This window comes from Triturus cristatus, chromosome 5_2 (assembly GCF_964204655.1).
Source record: "Triturus cristatus chromosome 5_2, aTriCri1.1, whole genome shotgun sequence".
NCBI lineage: Eukaryota > Metazoa > Chordata > Amphibia > Caudata > Salamandridae > Triturus > Triturus cristatus.
The window spans coordinates 870,859,121-870,871,323 of record NC_140588.1 but is presented as its reverse complement, the minus strand read 5'-3'; positions in this window follow the sequence as shown (position 1 = coordinate 870,871,323).

Genomic DNA, 12,203 nt, shown 5'->3' with positions numbered 1-12,203 from the left:
TGCCAAATAAACTTGTTCAGTAGTCTATCGAGTTTCTGGTGAAATACTTCACATAAAACTAGAGGTATCATATTTGTGAGATAATATAAGGGTAACCATCATTTTGATTGCCTCCATACAACCCCATCACATGAGGAATCTGGGGCTTCAACCCTCTAATAAAGATTCTATTTTCCTCAAAGTCAGGGCTTTGTTATGGTGTAGGGATTCTAAAAAATCTGAATTAAACTCAAGTCCCAAATATTTAATGAACTGAGGCTGACAGGAAAGTCCTGTATTTTTTAAGAGATCGTTAGAGCAGAGATTATTCAGATTCAGAATGTAGACGTTTCCTTATTAATCTTGTAGTTTGCAACTCGGGCATATTTGTCTATAGTTTGTAGTAAGGAGGGGTTTGAATGGGATGCATTTTCAGTCATTATTAAAATATCAGCGGCATTGGCCACTAGTTTCACAGTAGAGTTGTTGAAAAAGACGCCAGTGGTGCAAGGGTTAGATCTGATCTTGTAGGGAGGGTTCGAAGCTCAGGATGAATGGCGATGGGGAGAGGGGACTGCCCTCTCTCGTACCTCTTTCTAGATTAAACGCTGGAGATAGTAGCTCTCTGTATCTCACTTTAGCAGAGGGGCCACTATAAAGCACCATGACAATTTAGTGAAGGTTTCAACTAAGTAGTATCTCTATAAGGACTCACAGAGAAAAGTCCAGGCGGTCCTATTGAATGTTTTATTCAGCACTTAGAGGACCTGTTACTGTTTCGGTGGACCTGATCTTGGCCCTTTCAATGATGTGGCATAAGAGGCGGATGTTATCATTTGAAAGCCTATTCTTCATGATTACCACTTGTGAATGGTCAATCATTTGAGGGAGAAGAGGTTTGAATATTTTCAATAAAGTCTTGGGATTGGTCTTTGCATCCAGGTTAATTAAGGAGATTAGTCTATAAATCTTTACCTGTGTCGGATCCTTACCGACTTTTAGAATTACCACCGAAGTGGTTTCACTGGTTGTGCCAGATATGACCCCAGAGTAAGCAAAATGATGGTAAAGGACCGATAGGGTTGGTTTAAGTAAAGGACCAAATGCTTTGTAGAAGGTAACTGTGTAGCCATCAGGGCCTGGGGCTTTATGTGGTTTTAATTATTGTATGGCCAAATCCAGCTCTTCGGCTGAAACTGGGTTGCTGAGAACCAGCTTCTCTTGATCAGTGATGGTATGGAGGTTTTTTTTTATAAGTAAGTATCACAGGAAGCCACAGAAGCTATAAAGTCAACTTTATATAGGGATTGTTAAAAGTCTTTGAGGTTTTCTAATATTTTTTGGGGAGTTGTGTGGGTGACATTTGTTTATCTGTGAGGGAGTTGATACCCTTGTGGCTCTGCTTGAGCTTTAAGTAGGAAGCTAGAATTTTGCCATCTTTGTTTGTCTCACATAATTGTAGGCTTTTATATTTGTTAATCCATAATCCTGCCCTTTCACTCTGGATTCTGTTGTATTTGTATTTTTTATTAGTAAAGGGGATGAGGGTATGGGGGTCCGAAGCAGAAATGTGGGCAACCTCCACTAATTTAATCTCCTTGTCCAAATCTACTAAGTCTCTATTATGGTCTTTGTTTAGCTTGGGTTGAATGTTTATTAGGGTGCCTCTAACAGTGGCCTTCAGCATGTCCCAATGTATGGAGGGAGAGGTCTTGGCAGTTGCATTTTCCTCCTGGTCTTTTCAATAGTATCTCTGAATGTGGTATCCTTAATCAATTCATCATTGAATCTCAAAATCTTGCAAGATGTTCTCACATTTGAACCAGCAAGGGATAGGGTAATAGCTGAATGGTCAGAAATTAATCTCAACAATATGTCTGTCTGGTCTATTAAGTGGATATGGGCCTTGGAGATCATTAGATAATTAATCCTGGAATAGGATTTGTGAGGGTTAGAGAAAAAGGTGTAGCCCTTAGTGTCAGAGTGTTGTAGTCTCCAAGTATCATGAAAACTGAATCTGGTGCAAAGTTTGTGGAGTGATTTGTGGGACCTAGCGGGTTGAAGGTGAGATCCGGACTGTTTGTCAATGATCATGACTAGGAGAAGATTGAGATTACCGCACAAGATAATGAGATCATCGCTGGAGATTTGACTCAAGGGGAGGGCCAGGGAGTACCAGAATTCAGGGTCATCGGAGTTTGGGTCATACATGTACGGGCTTGAAAGTGGCTAGAGTTTTTAGAGAACTTTGACAGAACCCATCTACTTTTATCATTTGTTATGTGCAAAAGGGTGGTCACACCTGAATTCTTAGAGATCAAGGTAGCAACACCCCCCTTTTTACTTTCGGTGGGAGAGCAGAGGATGTCTGAAATCCAACTCTTCCCAAACATTCTCTAACTATTTTCAATTAAAGTACAATTGTTTTCTATAAGGAGATAGTAATTGTTTTCTTTTAATTTAGCAGCGATTTTGTTACTGCTAACTGTACTTTTGTCTCTTTCTTTGCGTCATTTTGCTATGGATTTCATCGGCGTGAGTTGCGGTAAAGTGCTGCTGCTTGTCAGATGAGGTAAAACCTTTTTTGTAGGGTGTACTATAGGGTTATTGGGGGTGGGGTGATGCAGGTAGAACTTGTCAATTGTAGTCATACTTACACTTCATGCTACTAAGGAAGTCACAATGACAAGCTGGTGGAGGAGGACCTATCCAGAGCAGAGCCGAAAGCCTATATGCAAGAACATGGTTGGTGAATACAACATTATAATCGGAACAATGCAGGAAGTCAGAAGACCAAGCTGGGAAGATAGTTTCAACAAGCCAAGGCAATGAGTCAATATATAGCGGAGTGGAAGGAAGTAAAAAGCCAGGTGTGAAGAGGGTGCATCAAAAAGTAAGCCGGGGAAATTCATAGATATATAGTTTAGAAAGGTATTTATCAGTAGTGCTTTCCCTACTTTTTTGAAAGACGCAGTTGAGAAATTCAGTCTGGCTTCTAGAGGTAAGGCGATCTAGATTTTCGGGGAATACCCGAGAAGGCACGGTTATGAGTTTTTTTTCTATGAAATTTTTGAGAACTTCAGCAAAGAGTGTTGGAACTCCTGGAGGATCTGCAACCGCCAGATAATTCCAGTGTTGGCGCAAGGTACAGAGGCTTTGTGGTTCATGCAGGTAATATTTTATTGAATCCTAGTCTCATGTGGAAGTCACTTCACTGACTTCAAATCAGGAGAGATGTGGTTGTTTCATTTGAATCCTGTGATGAACTTTGCGGCTGAGTCATGAGAGGACCTTAGCGGCACCAGCTTGTAACTAGGTAGGCAACAAAGGGTTGCACTACCATAATCCAACCTAGAAATGATTAAAGCTTGAACAGCGTAAACTTGAAATCATCAGGAGGGAGAAAAAGTTTTATTTTCCTTAGAATGCTCATTTGGAAGTTTTTCGATTATTATTCCCAGTGATCTCGAGGAATCTATGATATGTGGTATGAAGTTTAGAGCTATTTGATGTTTCATATATTCTTAAGTAATGGCAGATTGCTTGGGTCGGAAGATTAGGAGGAATTCTGTTTTGAGGGAGTTTATCTTCAGATGGTTGGAGGTCAGCCTGTTTTGGGTTCTGTATTGAAATGTGTTGAGTGGTAAGCAAAGATTACTATTTGGGGATTAGTAATGATAAGAGTAGGATTTGGAAATAGCATACTGAGAAAAGTGAAATGGTACTGTTACACTCTGCCTCAGCAGTTAAGAGGTTTAAGGCAACTGCCCCTAAATCTTCATCACCAGTGATTGAGGTCTTTCGGACAAAAGGGCAGGCCACTGCACCCTTTAGAGCAGAAGTCTGGGGCATTTTTAACATTACAGGCTTGATTAACAAATAAAATAACCTCCTGAGATCTCTATTTAGTTTGCCCACAGAGCACTACCTTGCTCCAGTTGAATTTTGATACAGGACTTAGAAGGGTGGAAGATTTACCAATGATGAAACCCCTCTTGTATTGAGTGAGGTTGTGGTCCATCCCAGAGCTTTCTCACTTCAGGCCTGCCGTGATCAACATCTTGAGCCATAGCAAAGCAGATACAGTTTCCTGGTTTAAGTTAGTTAAATTCAGTCTCACTGGTTTTGGGCATGAGTGTGTATTGGAGCAATCCCTCCACCATTGGCCTCGACACTAAGGGCAGAGTTAAAGCTATATTCTGGTACAACAAAGGAAATTAGTTACATCAGAAGGCAAACCTAAGGGGATTGATTGAAGCAGTTTAAGCTTGTTAAACCTCCCAAGCAAGGAAGCGTATCTTCATATAATTCAACCCCCCATTGCTCGAGCAATATATATAAAATTCAGGCTAGCACTTTTAGCAAATAAACGCATACATAGATGGAAATCAATCTAAATCAATCTCTGCAACCTGTGAATATTGTAAACACTCTAGTGAGCATGTTGAAAACATTCTATTTGTTGGTCCAAAATACACAAGGTCTAGGTGGAAATGGCTCAAACCATTATGTAATTTGTTTGGGGTGACACATTATGATGTGGCTTATCACATTTTGGGAGATTGGGTTCAAGCCAGGCAGTGTTTTTTGAATCAGCCAATATGTATATGCAGTATGGTTATATAAGAAACAAATGGGAATATTTTTTTTTATGCATATACACTCCGATTATGTGAAACCTGGTCCACCTTATCATACTGTGATGCAAGGGTTGGAACAGCTGATTATGTTATATATTGTATATCTATTTCAAATGATCACTGCTGCCATATTTAAGGTGTTTTAACACTTCTTTCTACTATTACTTCTCGTATTTTCTCTTACTATTTTTATGAACTCACTGTTGTAGTCCCTTTTAATGGACAAGTATTGTCATTTTAAATCCCTTTCCCTTCTCATTTCCATGATAAAATATTCTGGAATTTGAATTTGCACAGAGGTAGCTTACTTGGCTCAAATTGATAATTGGTGCAAAATGACCTTTAGTGAGTTTCATTTTATAAGCACTATTGAGGACTGATCAAAAGACACTCTTTTAATATGTGTACTTTTTATGTTATCATATTATGTTCTTTTGTGGTCAGAAGTTCTGAAATAAAGTTGATTGTCATAGTGTTGGTTTCTACTGTTTGGGGTTTTTATTTGTACTTTGTGTTATCTTTTTAATAGCGTTCTGTGTTGAGCCTGTGTTAAGCCTACTTAGAATTTGGTAGTACTGTATAATTATTTTGTATATTTTTTTCTGTCATGTTATGTGTTTTGTATGGTTTTAATGTAATGTTCATATAATGTTTGAAGACATTGTTTTCTGTTCGTGGATTTTGCGTGTCTTTTTACAGGGTTATGGATCTAAAGTTATCATATGGCTGTTTGGATTTATCATTTTTTCTTTCAAAGAAAATCATTTTGGTTTCTAGTAAACCGTTATTTGTTCCTTTGATGTTTCAGGCCTCCTGGAGTGTTTCCTTTTTTGTACAATTGTTCAGGTTTTTTATGGTTCCTTTTGAAGTTGGATTGCTCCATTGGAACTAAAAAGTATGGGCCTTATTTACAACACAATTATGCAGCGCGGTGTCGCAAGCCATTTTGCTGCGCGAGCTGTGTCATTTTAAAAAGTAAAGGAATGTCTCATATTTACAACAATATGACGCATCCCTGTGCTTCCTCCTGCACTGATACACAATTGGCTGCCATGCGCCAACGCAGACACTTGTACACCATGGTGCAATGGTGCCTGTGTTGCGGGGATGATTGTTTTTCTACAGAAAGGGATACCTTCCTGCACAAAAACAATCATTGATGGCTTTTTCCTCTTTCTATGCGTGCTGCAGAATGCAGCAGGCATAGGAGGAGGAAAAACCATGAAGAAATAAAAGTATTTCTCCTCATTGCACCTCCTTACACCTCCCTTGGGTAGGAATAGGATTCTAACGCATTCCCAGGTTTACAAAATGTTGTAAATCTATGAATGTGTCAAGTTCCATGGATGTTGCATGGAAACACCCACAGCAACACCCATGGCACACCCCTTTCACTCAAAGTGTTATGTGAAAAGGGGCCATATTTACAAGGCCATGAAAAACCCCTAAATGTTTCATTTAGCATTTTTGTAAGGTTTTTGGGATTTATTTTTCCTTTTTTTGGTGGATCATATTTTTACTACTATATGGATGAAGAGCCACGGCTATAGACTAGTAAGTTTAATTTATTCAATTATATTTGGGTGGGAGGTGTTAAATTGTATTAATTATGTGTATTTTAGGTCATTGTTAGGTGTTATTTTATATTCTATGGGCCCGACTCACAAAGGTAAAATTAAACTAAAGTATAAGTTTATGACTTTTGGTATTTTCAAAGGGCATTTACTACTTGTAAATGCCCTTTGTGAATACCGAAAGTCGTAAAGTTCAACTTTTGGTTTTCACAAAAGGCATTTACGAGTAGTAAATGCCCTTTGTGAATACCAAAAGTCGCAAAGTTAGACTATCTTCTCAGTTTACTTTTGTGAATCAAGCTCTCAGTGTTGCATGTATTGGATTTGACTTGATTCTGTTTCTAATTTTGAACTTTGTGGTTGGTGATTTTTTTTTTTTGTGCTAATTAATAAACATTGTTTTTATGTATCAGATTTTTTTGTTTTGCTATTTTACTCATATATTGTTTTGACTGAAGTATAAAAACAATTTGTTAAATATTTAGTTTAAAATATTTTAGTTTTCCTGGTGTGCGCCTTTGCTAAGGTTTATTGGTTAGTGTTTTTGTTTATATTTGGGATTTTCCTATTCATTGCCTGTAGTGGACTTCTTTATTGTTACAAGGTGTATATCAGAGTGAATAGTTTGAGACACATTTTGAATGTCCCATTCATTGTGCATTCTTAACATTAGCTTAGTTTTAATACGTTATCTACTGTAGCAAATATAATAATGTCTTTCTCGTTGTTAAGGTTGTCATGTAGGAGGAAGCGTTTTATAGTGTGTGGAGTGGTTAAGTGTTCTGGAATTTGGATATCTTGGTATCTTCAAGGGGCAGGAGGAGAATCACTAGTGGCTTTTTCAGTCGATTCTATTATAGGTTTTAGGGTGGGTCCAGCTTGTAGCTGGCCTGTGACGTGCTCAGGTCCTTTACTGAGTATAACTTTTAGCAGTGTAGTAGTGAGCTCTTGGAAACTAGTGCTAGCCTCTCTTAAATCTTGTAGTACATGCCTTACTTCAATTTTTGTGACATCGGGCCTGGTTGTGTTCTTTCACATTAATAACATCATCTTTTGTGGTAGGCCTCCCATCACAAACATTAGAGTAATATTTTGTACATTTCCATTTAGCATTTTTGGTGCTTATACTTTCTTGCCGTTTTGTGTAGGCTATCTGAGAGAGTAATTGTTTCCCTTTCTGTGCTGTATCTTGCTCTTTCTGTCATTATGTCTGAAGAAAAATTAATTACATTTTTAAAATGGTACTTTACATTTACAGTGCACCCACAAAATTGTGGCAAATGTTTTCTATTTCTCACTTACATATGTGTTCTTCTAGGAGGCAAGATGGCGTCCGCAAGCTCGGACCTGTGAGCTGACTGCTCCCTGGTGCTCAAGCCCATAAATGCTAGCGATGTAAAAGCGGCGATATTACACTTTTGTAATCCAGGAGGAGAACAAGAAAAGAAGCAATGACATATGCACTTACTGCCTTGATGGAATTCGTGGGATGCGGAGCGTTTTGGCAGCGGTGGTCATGGCGAGGCTTGATTGTTAGCGGCGGAGCTGTTGGGCGGTCCCGCTGCATCGGCACTGGGCTGCCTGTCTGCCCCCCGAGGCGATATGGAGGCTCCAGAGGGGAGTATCCTGAGCTAGCAACAATACCTCTCAAAGGTGCGCGAGGGAGAGTGCGTCCACAGGAAGATCCTTTTGGCGAAGGGAACGCATCTGGTGGGATTGAAGACGCCAGGTAATCTCCCAGACAATGTTACGAAAAACGTCAAAGATAATTTAGCTGTCAAGGGGCCAAAGGGGATGGTGGTTGATAGTCTTGCTAAGAGAACTATGCCAGAACTTTTCACCGCTGGCAAAGGGAAGAAAAAGGGCAAGAATGTGAATACCTCACAGGTGGATGATGTGGATGTAGCAGGAGAGCAAGGTGGGAGTGATAAATACTTTGATGCCTATGTTACTGGGGAAGCACCGAGGGATAAAAATATGGGCTCTATCTCCTCCTCCGTAACTTCTCTGACTTTGCAAAATAACAAAGGTATTTTTGATGACGGGGGGCAGGACAAGCAGCCTTTGTTAGAGTTGTGTCTCTACTTCTGCTTCTGCTACTATGGCGGGGACTTCCAATGCTGACACGGCTGCTTTTGTTATCCCTGACCTAAGTCTTACTGTAAGATCTACATTGGTTAATAACAGATAAAAGCTCAGATAAAAGCTCTAATCCCCAAGTACAGGACACGGAATCTGGTGATTTCTTCTCTATGTCTGACCATTCTACATCGTCTTGTTAGGACTTAGAGGCAAGGTTTAAAGCTCAAGCTAATGGTGTTGGTGGCAGCGACCATAGCAGTGCTTATTTGGAAGATTCTGGTGAGTTTTTGAAAGGCATTCCTCATATGGCCCGTAAAAGGTTAGACCATAAAATCAGTAATTCTGAAAAGGAGCAGCTTGATGGACTACAGAAATATTCAAATTCAACTAACTCTCTGGATGATATCTCCTTAGCGTTAATCTACCAGTCAATAATGTCTCACAGAGAGGAGACAAGAGTAGAAAGTCAGAGAGTGCAGAATTTATGCCGGAAGCTTCAAAATTCAGTACGTCGCATCGCTAAAACCTGTTCGGATTTTACTTCAAGATTTAATGAAGCGGAGGCACATATCTCAAGTCTTGAAGACGAACTTGTGACACAAAAGGCCTTGACTGAATCTTTGTCTGCTATGAGAGAGGGCACACAGTAGAAGCTGGCCGACTTAGAGAATTGATCACGCAGGAAAACCTTGAAGTTTTAGAGATTCCGGAAGGACGGGAAGGACAAGACCCCCTCAAGTTTATTGTTGACTTGTTCAAAGATGCATTACCTGAGTTAACTAATTGGGACTGGAATAGAGAAATAGAAAGGGCACATCGCTTTCCGTTTGCTGTTCGCTCCAGAGCGGGGCAGGAATCTGATAGGCCCAGAGTATTTTTCATTTCCTTCAATAGCTTTTTAGCCAGGGAAGATGTCTACCAGCTGGCTCGTCCAGATAAAAAAAGGGCAGGGAAGGATTTTGAGTTTTTTGTTAGGCTAGATTTCTGCTATTTCACTGTTGAGAAGCGTTGGCAGCTACGGCAGCTTATTCCGTTATTTCAGGCTAAAGGGGCGCAAGTATTTTTATTAAACCCAGCTAAACTTAAAGTTATTTTTCAGGATCCTACTCGATTTTTACTACGGAGATTTCAGCGAAAGAATTCTTAAAATCTCTGTACGTCTTGTTATAGATGGCTTTGCCTTAGTGGAGACCTTTTGATAGTTCTCTCCTGGCTTTTTTGATTGTACAGTTTGGGGTTGGGATAATATCATCCAATATATATTTGTTTTTCTTTTTTAGTGTTCTTGGCTTAGAATGGATTATCCCTTCCCCTATGTAATGCTGCTTTTTGCTTTTTTCTTGTCTTTTTCCCAACCCATATGGGATTTTTTGTCTTTATTGGTATTATAAAGGAAGTTGAGTAAAGATGTAGTACATGTAACATAGATCGTGGCCGTTTATGGCTAGTTTTTTATTTTTCTCCACATGGGCTGGGATTCGGTTTGCGGGTGATAGCACCGGGTGATTTGGAGCTTGTCATCACAAGGACCATGGGTCCTAAAGCCTCGTTGAGGGGAGGGGTAGATTTGTTTGGGTGAGTTGGGTGGGGCGCGTGGAAGGTAGGGTGGGATAGTGTAGGGGGTTATTTGGGGTAAAACCAGAAAAATAATCCACTGTATCAGTAAGGAAAAATGTTTGATTTTCGAGGACTTGATGGATTGTTTAAAAGATTGAGTAAGGGCTTGCTAATTTTTTCTCTTTAGTTCTAATGGCTAGTAAAATGGGCAAGCACCTAGGTCTTGGGATGAAGCCAGTATTGTGGTGTTTAGGAAGAAGGAAAAACCGCCAGAGCTTCCGGGGTCCTAACGACCGATTTCACTTGTTAATTGTGATGGGAAGATCTATGCCAAAATATTGGAAAACCGGTTGGCACAGGTTATTTCTCCGTTGGTTTCCCACACCAACATGGCTTCATTCCTGGCCGAGGGACGGTATCTCATATTAATAAAGTAGTGACTTTATTTGATATAGCCCAAGCGGAATCTAGGGATCTAGGGCTAATATTACTTGACGCTGAAAAAGCGTTTGATCGTGTTGCCTGGGACTATTTATGGACCATTCCGCATTGGATGGGTTTTGGACAAGGGTTTATTCAGGCTGTACAGGTATTATATCAGTCACCGGTAGCCAAGATATGCTCAATGGGTTTGGTATCGGACCCGGTAAAAATAACTAGAGGGACTCGGCAGGGGTGCCCCTACTCGCCTTTGTTGTTTGCTCTGTATATCAACCCTTTTGTAAGTATGTTGGAAAAAAGTGTCTTGGTGAAACCTTTTATTGTGCAGGGGACTCATCATTCTGTTTTCGCATATGCGAACGATATAGCCATCACAACTTCAGATCCGGTTATGGCTGTACCGGAGGTGGAGCGTTTAGCTCAAGAATTTGGTAAGATATCAGGCTATAAGTTGAATACAACAAAAACGCAAATTCTCTGCACAAAGAATTATATGCCTGATGATCCAAGAGTGGTAAAGGAAGTGACATATCTAGGGATGAAAGTTCGGGTGTCTATGAGGGAAGAGGTGTGGCGCCGCGGCCAGGGTGACTGACTCCGGAATTAGGGGATCACAGTTCGATCCCCGGTGCCGGGGACAGATTAGCCCAGCAACATGTGACTCTGGGCAATAGCTTGCTTAATATTCCCGACGGCCCCCAGCGCCTAGAGACCCTTACGGGTTTTAGGCGCTGAGGATTATTATGAAGGAGTTGGTGGAGGCTAACTGGGTGGCTATAATGGCAGTATAAAAGAATCTCTAGAAAGATGGGGGAGTCTTCACTTCACATTGTTGGGCAGAGGTAACATTTATAAATATTTGTTTAGATCAGTCCCTTTAAAAGTCTCGTGGGCCCAAATCCAACATTTGGAGTCACTTTGGGCTCCGGGGAAACCTAGACGAGCCGCACGCTTCATGACTCTTCCAAGATTGAGGGGTGGTTGGTCGATTCCTGATTTTACAGTTCATTATTATGCTTGTTTTCTATCCAACATGCAGATATTATTGACCGGAGAGGAGGTCAGCAATCTCGCAGAAGCCCTGTCAATTTACCAAATGCTTCTAGGATCAGAGGTTAAAAACTCTTTGTTTAAAGAAATGACGGCAGCTACTACAAAAGAACGCGCTTTAAAGTTATAGAGGCTGTTTTTAAGGTCTGGAAAGTTATTCGGAAAAAATTCTGTTTGGAGGGGATAACATATTACACACCTACTAATGCCAGTAGGATACTTCCATCGATTTTTGGGAATTATGTGGCAATCAACTGGAGAAGTAAGGGTATCTTACAAATTGGAGACTTTTATGAACCTGGAGGGTTGTATCCTTCCTTCTCGGAACGAAATACAATCTACCTAGAACGCAGTTTATTAAATTTCTTCAGATTCAGGATTTTTTGGCCAGACAGAATCACACACAAACTTATAGAGGCCATTAGGTCCCAGGAGAAAATAGGTTTTTTTTAAATAAAATCCTGTTACCTCTAGGGTAGATGACTTGGAGAAGCATAATGTTAAATGGGCCAATGTTTTAGGAGAACAGACAGTCTCCCTGGAGAAAGCTATCGCAACAGCGCGTGAAGTCCTCTTATCTGCAAACCTTAAATCCCAATTTTTTAAAACTATGTTTAACTTGTATTTCACGCCAGCAAAGTTGTTGACATGGGGGATAGGAATGATGGAAAATGCTTTCGTTGTGGTGCTGATAATGCAGACAGTCTACACATTTTTTATTCTTGTGTTAAATTGGCTCTATATATTAGTCACATCGAAATGTTTTTGTCCAGTGTTACTTGTGTGGCTGTTAAAATTTCAGCATCCATGATGTTATTAGGGATGGGACAAGATATAGAATCTGAAAGACCTATGTATAAGCATCGTTACTTACTGTTTA